The sequence below is a fragment of the Primulina eburnea genome, chromosome 7 (genome assembly GCF_022965805.1).
Source record: "Primulina eburnea isolate SZY01 chromosome 7, ASM2296580v1, whole genome shotgun sequence".
Taxonomy (NCBI): domain Eukaryota; kingdom Viridiplantae; phylum Streptophyta; class Magnoliopsida; order Lamiales; family Gesneriaceae; genus Primulina; species Primulina eburnea.
The window spans coordinates 29,507,460-29,519,832 of record NC_133107.1 but is presented as its reverse complement, the minus strand read 5'-3'; the positions used below and the strand labels follow the sequence as shown (position 1 = coordinate 29,519,832).

Here is a 12,373-nt window from a genome sequence, read left to right as displayed (position 1 = left end):
TATGGATGTTTGCTTCTTGCTGAACCAAGAGATCGATCTGTCTCCGAGAATCTGACATAATCCACTGGTGCTCTTAAGATCTAAATCAACTCATAACTGGTCACTCAGTTGCTGACCTAATTGATTTTCTCCAATGTTAACTGATAAATCGATAAATATTCCATAAGAAGTGATGTGACTGTTTTGTTACGCATTAAATGTACGTCTTTCAATGAATAGTATTTTAAATCATGGTCCCACGTAGTCCACTTAAATTCTACAAACGCTTTAATCACAAGTACACACAATGTCACTTAATTTTTCATGGACTGACACGTGCCCAAAAATTTGAAAAGTCACATACAAACGTACTTATCCCCGCCCCATTTCAGTTCTTCTTCCTTTACACGTAATTTCAACATACAGAGAAAATCAACATTCTAAGCTTTCTTTCACGCAGAAAATCAACTTTTCAATGGAAAACCAAGTTCCCGCACACCTGCTGAATGCTATGGCTATTGACTTCGATTCAGTCCTGTCTGTTCAGGACGAGGCTTTTAAGAGTGTGTTTTCCAAGATTGAAGCTGCTGGATTGAAGCCATTTATGGGTCTTTCTTCCCAAGAAATCTATTCTAAGGAGATTCAAGATCTTTATGCCAACGGATTCATTTCTGCTGACGGAAATATCACTACTTCTGTCAAAAATCAGCTGCTGAATAGATGAAGATTCCTTCAGCAACCTCTTTCAGCTGGCAACTGATGGTCAAATTTTCTGATGTTGAGGAGATGCAAACTCTACTATCGGCTGACGGTTGGAAAATCAAAGTTTTCGATCCAAAGAAGGAACTGAAGCCGGAATTCCAACTGCTGGATGATATAATGACAAAGCAGTTCATGACCAACTGGACATGGATATGTTATCTCTGCAGGTGGCGATCAAAAATTGGGAACTGGATCAGGAACTAATCATTCCAGAAGATTCCCAAAAACTTTCATCAAATGAGCTAGCTGATCAATCAGCTCAACTAGAAAAGCCATCCAAGGACCTAGTTACTGACTCTCCTGAACAGGTAACTGATCCTTCTTCAAAGGATGCACACTAGTCAACTGATGTTTCTCTGTCCTCAACTGCTAGATCTGAACTTACACGGACGCTGAATTGTCATTGGAAAATATTTATGAAGTCATCAAATCAGTTGCCTATGATATTCAACTAACTTCTACCAAAGCAGATGAAGAATTGTTCACAACTGAATAACCAGTTCTTCAAGCCCAATCTCAACCAACTGAAGAGCCAGTTCTGTTGACTTCCACAACTGAACAGGCAGTTTTGAGAATTGAAGAAGCAGTTCAGTCATCCGCTATGACTGAAGAGATTATATTTGAAGAAGTGCCAGCTGAACAACCTTCCATTATTTCAGCTGTTCAGACAACTGAAGCATCAATTGAGTAACCAGTTAAAGAAACAGCTGCTATTTCAACTGATCTTACACCTGAAGCACCTTCGGACTCTGCTGCTGATCCAACTTCTTCTTCCCCACAGCCTCAACAGGCAGCTTTACCAGAAGATATTCTGAAATGGTCAATCCTTCAACTGAAACAACTGACGGGGCCTTGGTAATCTTCGATCAAGAGAACTGAGAGTAGGAACCAGAAACCTCTGGAACCATGTCTCCCGGCATCTCAATAGCAACCGAATCTTTGTTTGAAGAAATTCAGGCGATTCAGACCAACCCCGTCGGTATAGTGACTTCCATTTCAGATATCAAATCAACCCAAGTTTTGCACACTATGCGGTTTGATTCTATAAAGGACAATACCATGGAAAAATTGTAGCAAATTCAAAAGGACGTCACTTCATTATTCCTTCAAATGGATGAACTTCGGAAAGACAGAGTGTCAGCTGAAGCTCATTTCCATACTCAAGCTTTGGTTACAAGACGCCTTGAATTTCTGGAAAGCACTATGGCCAAAATAATGGATTTACTGCAAGATATAATATTGAATGCGGTGTCTAATCTCTCCTCAGATGTGCGAATCTTATCGAAAAAGGTTGATGAGTTTGACAAAAAAGCGAAAGAACAAGAACAAGGAAAGGATCAGCCAAAGAAATATTCGAAGACTATCAAGAAGGAATAGAAGATTATTTTATTCAGATTATATGAAGATTATTCATTCCTCATTCTTTTATTCTTTTTCTGAATACATTGAAAGAGTTATTTTATCTACAATGAGTTCAGTTGAACAGTATGAGTTCTTAATTTCCATGTTTTGTCAAACACCTAAAATGGGGAAATTGTTTGAAACTGAATTTTGGATGTTTGACAAACTGATCGTCTAACTGATCTAAAAGAACGATAACTGATCTAAAACATTTTTCCATTGACTGAAGAAAAACACACAGACTTTCGAAGGCAACTGAACCAGCAACTGAACTACGCAGACAATTGACTGATCAGTTGGAACTGATAAGTTACTACAAACAGTTGTGAGCTTCTCAACTACATTCTATCAGCTTATCCATCAACTATACACGTCATCAATTAAGACATTCAACCGACAAAAGCTTACTACAACAAGTACGAGATCGCCGCATTACAGAAAATTTGCAGTGTACGACTGTTAGAAGAATGTTGACGTGGCATGCAACAGATAGAAATGTTCAAATTATATTTAATATTACCGCTGGAGGGAAGCCTATAAATAGCAGAGAAGAGCAACTGAAGATAAATCTCGAACTACTGAATCATTGAACATCTGAATTCTTGAGCACTCGAAATCTATTCAGTTACTCTGCTGAAATTTTTGTAAACAGAAAATCTCACGCTTATTGTATACATTCATAGATTCTAGGCTATAATTCGAGCTTTAAACACAAACTGTATTACTTGATCTAGAAGAAATCAGTTGTGTTAGATTTATTCAGTTGTATTGAGTTCTGAAAACTGGTTTGTAACTAAGAGTTTCAGTTTTGGACGAGTTTCAATTTGGCATTGTTAAGTCCAAAACTGAAGCAAGTCTGTACAAGTGTTTGTATCGATCAAAGTCTTTTAGTGTATATCCTATCCTTGATATAAAAAGGGTGATGTAGGAGTGTTTGAAATTATTGAACATCCATAAAATCCGGTGTCTTATTATTTCAGTTTTTGTTCTATCTATCAGTCAGTTTATTTCCTCACAACTATTTGTTAACTTATTGATATTGACTTACAAGATTCCCGAGTATCAGTTTATCACTAAACCGACTAATCATTTCAAAAGGTTTTGAAAATTGTGAGTGTTTATTCAACCCTCCCTTCTAAACACTCTTTCACCCTTAACTGATCCAATCACATACATAGTGAGTTTAATGACTCTTCACGTTCTAACCATACGTAACAAATAATACATATACAGGAACATACAACTTTAAAATAAATATTTTAGTAAAATAAGTCGGCGTAAAATTTTGTAATCATATATCATTAAATCATAAAGCTTTCAATCATTTATCATTTTGGGTGAAGTTTGATCATTGAAAATGAATAAATGTATCCTTTGGTTGACTGATCAGTCTTAGCTCACCATTGCGCATGTGGACGGGCACTAGACACCGACGTAAAATGCAAATATGATCATTGGGCTCTCTCTGAGGCCTTTAAACATCATTGGGACTAATTAATCAATTATAGTAATCAGGGTCTAATTTTTTTTTAAAATGCGGAACGTAGTGAAATCAACTAATATACAACTCAGTATAAAATAAAGTACAAGTCCTGTATCGTCTACAAATCAGTAAAACTAAGGTTCAACATCTAAATATCAAGTGTCAAAACCCTATATACATCCAAGTCCGAAGTCTCCACTCTATCACGATCTCTCCTCATCTTCTGGACCCTGATCCTGTCCCATCTGTTGTCTTGTGGCTCCCTCTGGGGTCTTCTCCCTCACGATATTCCCAAAAATCATATATCATATCCTTTTTGTCACAATTAATTAACACCCTTCAAAATATTTTTTCTTTTCTTTTTAATCATAAAATATCGTGTCCTTTCCACATTCAAAAACTAGCATTTTGACAGTAAAAATTGCATAACTTATCATAAATCATAAAATTCCATATTTTCATCATAAACATTTTTAAATCTCATTTAGCATGTATTATGATTTTTCAGGGCACTGCCAAGCCTTTCTGTAACGTTCTGAAAATTTTAAGGTACACGTGAAACACATGCATGCAAGTTATTAAATTTATTATGTATTCTAATTAAATGGTTTTAATTGCCCGAATTAAATATAGTGTGCATGTTTACAAATTTAAAATGTACTTTTCTACATTAATGCGTTAAAATGTATTTTTAAAGGTTATTCGAGTTGCGATCGAGGAATAGAGACCGATGGCTGAAAAACGGAAATTTTTTTATTAAATAATTGTTTTTAATTATTTAAAATAAGGTTGATTCTTTTTATTATTTATGAAAATAAGGAGTTTTAAGGTGATTTTATACGTCGGGACGTAATTTTTATCGGTATTCGATTTTCAACAAAAATACGAACGTTTTGACAACCCGACAAATAATTTCACAAACTTTATTAAACAAAATAATTTGTAAAGCACTAATGAGCTTATTGGATCTAACTAACCTTGTTAATGGGACTAAGCTACTATTAGTGTTTTAATTATTATTTAAAGTGCAAACCCACCCCATAACTAATCAAATCACACGCCTCTCCCCTAAACCCATCAAACTCTTTTCTCCCACACCATCACACGGCATACACCAAAAACAAGATGGGAAAAGCTTCGAAAATTTCTAGGAATTCACCCAAGGTTTTCTCGTCGTCGTTCTTCGATTCGTCAACGATAATTCGTGCATTATACACGCAAAGACATGCCATGTTCCTTTACTCATAAACACACCAGAATATGTATTTATTTATGAATTGTATGAAAAACAAGTGACCCTTTTTATTTATTTTTGTTTTTGCACAAACATGGATTTTTAAAGCATGGTTTTGATCCCAAAAGGTGTTGTTTTCATACATAAAGGGCTGCCATGATTAGGGATTGTTTAAGGGTTTTTTTTACTTGAGTTTAAGAGTCCTAAGTCACATGAGAACAGGCTGCACACGTAAACAAACAAGCTGGAACCGTAGCTTCAAGTTTTGTGGCATAGGTGATCGGTTAAGGGGAAACTCGATGCATGGCTTGGCTGGGTTGCGACCAGGACTGGGTTGGGTCATGTATGGGTCAGGCAAGTCCTAGCCACGTTAGGACTCGAGATTCACGACTGGGAATGAGTCCTAGACCCGAAAAAAGGCGCGCTTGGGCAGCAGCCACGCATGGAGTTTTTGCTCGGCCAGGGGGCTTCGGGCTGGGCTAGGCTAGGTCCTAGGGTCCTAAGAGGGTGCAAAAGGGTTTGGGATCGGGGCTGGCTCAGTGGCTAGAGTCCTAGGCAAGAAAACGTAGAGTCCTAGTGCTACTTGGTTTCTCGACCGTGACTTCTTCTGAGGGCTTTGGCTTGAGCTTTGATTGAGTCCTAGGGGTTATAAGGGTACAATAGGGTCCATAGAGTGTTTTGTTCGAATATGGCTCAGGGTGGTTTGGGTGTAGCTTGGTGAAAACGTGATTTGGCTCAAGGGTTTTAGTTTTTGTTCAAACTAGGGTTTCTTTATGGGCTAAAGTTCGAAACATGGCTCAACGGGATCGAGTCATGATTCACGAGGGCCAAGTTTCAAGTTTGGGAATTTTATATTAAGGTTTGATTTAATTTGAATTAAAACACATTAATAAGTGATAATTAAAGAATAAATTAAAAGTCATAGATTTAAGCTAAATAAAAAAATGAGAAAATTAATGTAAGCTTAAATAATTATTTGGAATAGTCTAGAGTCAAAGGAATTAAGAAAAAGTCAAAATCGTGAAATTTTACGTCTAAGAGTGAAACGGTAATTTTACACCCGAAAATTAGTACACAGCTCTGAATTCTCTTTTAATGCTAATATGATTATTTTACATGTTTATGGAATGTTATGATGAAATGTTAACGTGAAAAGATATGATGCATGCTTGGTTTGAAAGAAAAACGATATATGCATGTCTAATTTTATAAAATGATGAAAATAAGAAACGTTGAAGGAAGTGTAATAATTGTAATTAATACGATGATATGTTAATATGTAAGGCCAATGCTCAGTTGACGGGTGAGAGTGTCGCTGATGTCCCCGTCGCCAGTACTGTGGTTACATATAGATAGATCAATCGCCCCAATACGAATACGAAAGTCATAATTAAGGATCTGAATTCAACGAAACGAAAATGGAATACGTATATGAATATGATGAATATGTGAATATGTTGATATGAAAATGTTTATGTTTAAGTTTATGCATCATTATGAAAATGTTATTTTAAGTAAAGTTATTTTCACTGTTGCATATGATCTGTATAGGTAGTACTTGTTATCAAGAATATGGTTTGTTGGGTCTTTAGACTCACTATGTGTGATTGATGCAGGTGATTATGATAATAATTATAATGGAGGTCTTGATGGTTGTTCTGACTGAACTGAAGGTGCACAAAACTCGAGTATCAGCGCTAGTTTTCCGCACTAGTTATGATTTATGATTTTTAAGTTTATGTTAAAGATATTTTCACGACTTTCGTTATGATTTTGAGTGGTTTTTGAGAGGTTGTTAGTTTTAGCAATTTGCTGAATTAGGATTTGCAAACGATTGATAATTCTATGATTTAAACTATTTCCTTGTTTTTTCAAATACAGTTGGTTGTTTTATTTTTAAAATGGTGTCACAAATATTTATGTGTATGTATGAGTATTTCGGCCGATTCAGATGAGTGTAAAAAAAAAAAAATTCTAATACTTTTTAAGGAAATGAGTAGTAGACGTTTCACTTTCGTACTACCCGGGACGCAAATGACAATTTTACTCATGGACACTAAAATTCCCGATTTTGACTTTTTCTTACTTTTATTGACTCGACCTATCTCAAATCATCATATAAGCTTAAATTTGTCCTCTAGTATTTTTCTTAGACGTAAACCCGAGCCTTTCGATTTAATTATTTAATAACTAAACCATGAAACATTTTTGACCCGAATAAATTCAAAACTTAATATTTTTTTCCCAAATTTTAAACATAAACTTTTCATTCCTAAACTCAACATGACACTTTAAAATACACCCATAAACATTTCTTATACTTAAAATTAAGCTTCTCAACTAATTTTCCATTTCGTTTTAAAAATTAACCATACGTGCCGGTTTTAATTCGTATTGACTCAAAACTTAAGCAAACTTTACCAAACTTGAACCATAGCCTATTAACACCTAACCATACTTTATACAACCCAATTCAAGACATTTAAGACCTTTGATCAAGCCTAGGAACCTTCTGAAATTATTTGCACATATTTCGAAAACCCTAACCTCATCCAACTATAAATTCATTCGACCCTAGACCCTAACAGAGTGGACCAGACTCTGACCAACCCTCCTAGGACCTCTACAGTCCATGCACTTGCAACCATAAACCCGCGCCAAACCCGTGCTCTACAAGACTAGCGCGACTAAGCTTCAAACCTACAGCCTTTTTGCTTTCACCATCCTTCCCTCGACCCATCTAGGACCATGAATAGACCCTATTAGGACCCCTGGACACGTCCCAACAGCAGCCCACAGCTGCGCCCTTCTAGGAACACAAACTGTGCCCTAGCTTGTTTTGAAACCCCAATTTTCATGCAACCTATTTCCCCATCTTGTCCAACCCTTATCCCCGCCTAAACACAATGAAAAATGTCCCATCTAATAGCCTTAACTTGGCAGCCCCTTTGTGCATCAATACCATGAATTTGAAAGCAAGAAAACTCAAGTTTTATCATGCATATGCCATAAAAACCAAAATAAAAAGAGGGTTTCATATTTTTCATGCAAACATGATTAAACACATATAATATGATTTGAATGATGCAAAAAGAAGGTTTAGAAATGTGTCTTTGCGTTAAAAACGATCGAAATACTAATACATCGGAGGATGATTTCTGTTTTTTTTCTACCCTTTTCTCTTGTCAAAATCCTACCAAAAACACGCCTTGGGATGCACGAGAGTTGGGTGATCGTTGTTGGAAGGAAGAGCAAGAAAGAGAATCGAAGAACGAAGGAGAACAAAATTGAAAACTTCACTTGCCAAAGAACCCAAGTTACGTCCGATTCCCTCCTTCAATACCCGTAACTTTGTGTGTGTGTGAGTTTTGGGTGTGTGCATAGGTGTTTAGGGGTGTGTGTGTGTGTTTAGGTTTAGGTTTAGCTTATTTAAAAAAAAAACAAAAAAAACTTCTTAATTACTTAATCAATGGGCTCTCATAACTCTAGTTTTTAATAAAGAAATTGAGCCCATTATGATTAAAAAAATTACTAGGCCTCAATTTAAAATATTTTAAAACAGTTATTTCCAAAAAAATAATCTCTTATATAATAAATAAAATTTCTTGATCCCACCAATTAATTTAAATTTGACCCTAAAATGAAATAATTATGAAAATATTTCTTAACTAAAATAAAATTTTAGCTTTTAAATTTTTAACACTTTAATCGTCTCCAGTCCTCCATCCCGACCAACCACCGGTTTTTGTCTGAAAATCTTTAAATTACGCAATCCAGAAAAATTACACAATTAATTATTTAGTCACTCAAAATATATCATTCATACATCTAAAATCATTTATTTGTGATTCAAAGACATATAACCGTAAAAACGCATTCAAAGTCATTTTAAAGCTTACGAAAAATAAATAAAATAACCGTGTTTGAAATTTTTTTTATTGGTTTTTGAATTATTTGTAATCATATAAATAGATAATTTAATATCCTAATTAATATATTGGGATGCGTAAAATTAATAATAATAAATCATTTAAATTAATTTCAAGGAAATGGTGTACAGGTGACGTCGAAAATAACACGAATGGACAAAAGTATGCAACTGATTGTGTAATAAAATCTTTTTTTATAAACCACAACAAAGTTTCAAATTTTAAATTCAGATACAATTTCAAAATGAAAACTTTATTTTTTAATTAAATGTAGGGAGTACAAGCAATTATAAAGTTTTGGGAAAAAAGAGACACATGCATAACATGAGAAACCGAAGGCTTTCTTCATTGTTAGGAGAATCATTCAGCCAAATAAGCCTTTCGAATCTTGTCCAATTCAATAACAACATCGGTCATCGTCATTCGATCTTTCGGCAACTCCGTCGAACATGCTACTCCAATTTCAAGAACAGATTTCAGACAATTGTTGATGTTAATTTGCATGTTGTCATCCATGTGTTCGTCCAGAAGGATTTGATCCACAATATCTATCTATTGTTTAACTAAATGGTGAAGGCTCGGCAGACCATTAAGCGCGGCATCGTCTGTTGGTCTTATGTTTGTGAACATCTCCAGCACTAGAATCCCAAAGCTATACACATCCCCTTCCATTGTAATGGATTTGGTCATCCAATACTCTGCAAATATAATAAAGTGGCCCCCCTTTATAGAAGATAATATAAGAACATTGCCTAAGATTAATTGTAATCAGAGAAAAAAAATTCATTGAAGTACTAATTTCTCCTTTTTGTGGAATTTGAAAAATGAAAGCTTCCATATATACCTGGTGGAATATAACCAAAGGTACCTTTGATTATCACAGAGCTGCTGCTTCCTTCGTTTGCTGGATATATGTTTGAAACCACTTTCTCCAATCCGAAGTCGCCAACATGGGCAGTCATATTTTCATCCAACAGAATGTTGTTTGTCTTCAAATCACCATGAATGATGATTGAATTAGTGACATGGTGTAAGTATTCAACCGCAGATGCGACATCGATGGCAACATTCAATTTTTCAGTTATGCTAAGATTTTGGCTGCTTTCACTTTCAATTTCTACATGATGATAATGCAACCATTTGTCCAAGCTTCCATTAGCAATAAATTCAAAAACCAATGCCTTAAAATCATTCCCCTGGAAGTCTATGTTTTCGCACACACTCAATATTTTCAAAAGGTTTCTATGTCTTATTGCTTTTATTGCATTGCATTCTGATATGAAGCTTTTAGAAGCTCCTCTTACGTCAAGATTGAGAACCTTCACCGCAATTGACAGTTGTTTGTCATCAACAATTCCTCTGTAGACAGAACCAAATCGGCCTAACCCAAGTAAATTGGTTTCCAAGAATCCATCAGTAGCTTTCAGCAGATCTGCATAAGATAGCCTTAAAAACATGTTTTCAAATGGTGGCGTCAAAGATTGAATATTTCTTAAAATTCGTCTTCTACAAACAAATATGTAGATGCATGAAATTGCAAGGCAAATGGCTCATGCACCCAATACAGGGATCAATATTTTCAATGGATTTGAGGAGTGTTTTTCCTTGGAATTTACAGCATAAGAGCAAGGGGGGAGCTTTAGGAAAGCTAAACCTCCACACAGATACTCGTTTCCTTCCACCGAAATTGCACTTTCATTTTGAAATACTCCTTGTGTTGGCACTTCTCCTTGCAACCTATTGAAAGACAGATTCAAAATTTTCAGCTTCAACCCATTTCCTAGAAAACTTGGGATGGGCCCTGACAAATTGTTTTGTGAAAGATCCAAGTCTTCCAATCCCTTCAAAGCTTTAAATGCATCAGGTATTTTCCTTCAAGAGAATTGTTTTCCAGGTGAAGACGTCCGAGAAGAAGGAAACTGCCCAAAGTGCTTGGCATAACTCCTGATAATCTATGGTTAGACACGTCCATGTATACAAGATTACTTAGAGAACCGACTTCTTGTGGAATAGAACCCGTGAAGGCATTGTTGGCCAAGTTAAAAGAAATCGAAATGGATGAAAGGCTAATAATATCTGGAGGCATTGGCCCGATGAGATTGTTAAAGGAAAGGTCTAAGTATAGCAAGCTGGTGCAATTACTTAGACTTTGAGGAATCGTTCCTCCCAAGTGGTTATAACTCAAGTCAACATGATTCAACAACGTCAAGTTCCCAAGAGAAACTGTTATCTCATTTGCCAACTTGTTTACATCCAGGTAAATTTCTTGCACCCTACTTAGTTTTCCTATGCCGGAAGAATAGGACCGTCAAGAAAATTGCCTTCAAAACCGATGCGTGTCAGACCAATGAGGTTTTGAATACCCGAAGGAATGTTTCCTTTTATTTTATTATCTTCTAGATACAAGACTCTAAGCTGACTTGAGAGATTGGAAATGGAGTCTTGCAGTGAACCACTCAAAAGATTATCGGCGGCAACTAATACTTCAAGATTAGTACAATTTGTCAAGGATGAAATAAAGTTGATATCTTCGTCAATACTGTTAGAGTAAATGAGGAGTTCTCGAAGATATGGAAGCCTGTTGAAATATTTTAGATTTTTCCCTGTAAATTTGTTTGAAAATAAATATATTCTTTCAAGAAAGGAAGCATTTCAGACTGATAGTGGAATGGGTCCATCTAAATCATTCGCTCCCAAATCAAAATACGTCAGTTTTGGAAGTGTGAAGCCTATATTCCAAGGAATGTTTCCTTTGAGTCTATTGTGGCTCATTATGAAATAAGATATACTGGAAATATTATATAAACCAGATGGAATTGCACTAGTCAACTCGTTGTTGTATAAACTGATAACCAATAAGCTCCGGAGATTGACAAGTGACTCGGGAATTTCTCCTTGCAACACACAGTTTGCCAGAGATAACATACCTAAACCGGTTAGATTTCCTAGAAATGGTGGAATATTGCCAGAGAGATTGTTTTTGGCTAAGCCAAAAGCTTTAAGTTTAGACAAAGAACCAAGCTCCGGTATGATGATTCCTGTGAGTTCGTTGTCGATCATATTCAGGTAATAAAGATTTGAGCACATGGACATGTTTCTTGGTATTTCTCCACTGATAGAATTGTTACTGAACTCAAAAAACTGGAGCCGCCTCAAACGACCAAACTCTTCTGGGATTTCACCGTAAAAGCTGTTGTTTTGTAAAATAAACTTTCTAAGAAAAGAAAGATTGCCTAAATGGGGTGAAAGGGATCCCACGAGGCCACGGGACATCAAGTTAATGGATACAACTCGGCCTCGATGCCTTTTGCTGCAGAGAATTCCTTCCCAATTACAAAAATGTACAGATTCATTCCACAACCTTAGAGACCCCAAGGGATCAACATGAATAGCGTTCTTGAAGGCCAGTAGGGCTGAAAAATCAGTTTCATTGCTCGAGCAAGTCACAGGATTAGTGGTAAAATACAAGAACAGAAGGCTTAACAGCAACTCCATGGAATGAGTTTCATTGCTAGAAATTAGCTTTTCCATCAGTGTGACTATATCGAGTCTTGATTCCAGGTCTTTGCAAACGTGGAATTCCAT

General features: G+C 35.9%; 1 pseudogene; it reads right to left on the bottom strand.

Annotated features, from left to right (window-relative positions):
* Positions 1-9,129: 9,129 nt before the first annotated feature.
* Positions 9,130-12,373, bottom strand: LOC140835844 (uncharacterized; annotated as a pseudogene).